Here is a 275-nt window from a genome sequence, read left to right as displayed (position 1 = left end):
AGGAAGAGGATGATGATAGGATGAGGACGAGAATGAGGATGAGGATAGGATGAGGAAGAGCATGAGAATGAGGATAGGATGAGGACGAGGATATGTTGACGATGAGGATGAGGATAGGATGAGGACGAGGATGAGGATAAGATGAGGATGAGTATGAGGATAGGGATGAGGATAGGACGAGGACAAGAATGAGCATGAGGGTAGGATGAGGATGAGGATGAGGATAGTATGAGGATTAGAATGAGGATGAGGATGAGGACAGGATGAGGATGAGG

Source organism: Lupinus angustifolius, unplaced genomic scaffold (genome assembly GCF_001865875.1).
Source record: "Lupinus angustifolius cultivar Tanjil unplaced genomic scaffold, LupAngTanjil_v1.0 Scaffold_497, whole genome shotgun sequence".
NCBI classification, from domain to species: Eukaryota; Viridiplantae; Streptophyta; class Magnoliopsida; order Fabales; family Fabaceae; genus Lupinus; species Lupinus angustifolius.
The sequence above is the reverse complement of the archived record's forward strand: the minus strand, read 5'-3'. Positions refer to the sequence as shown.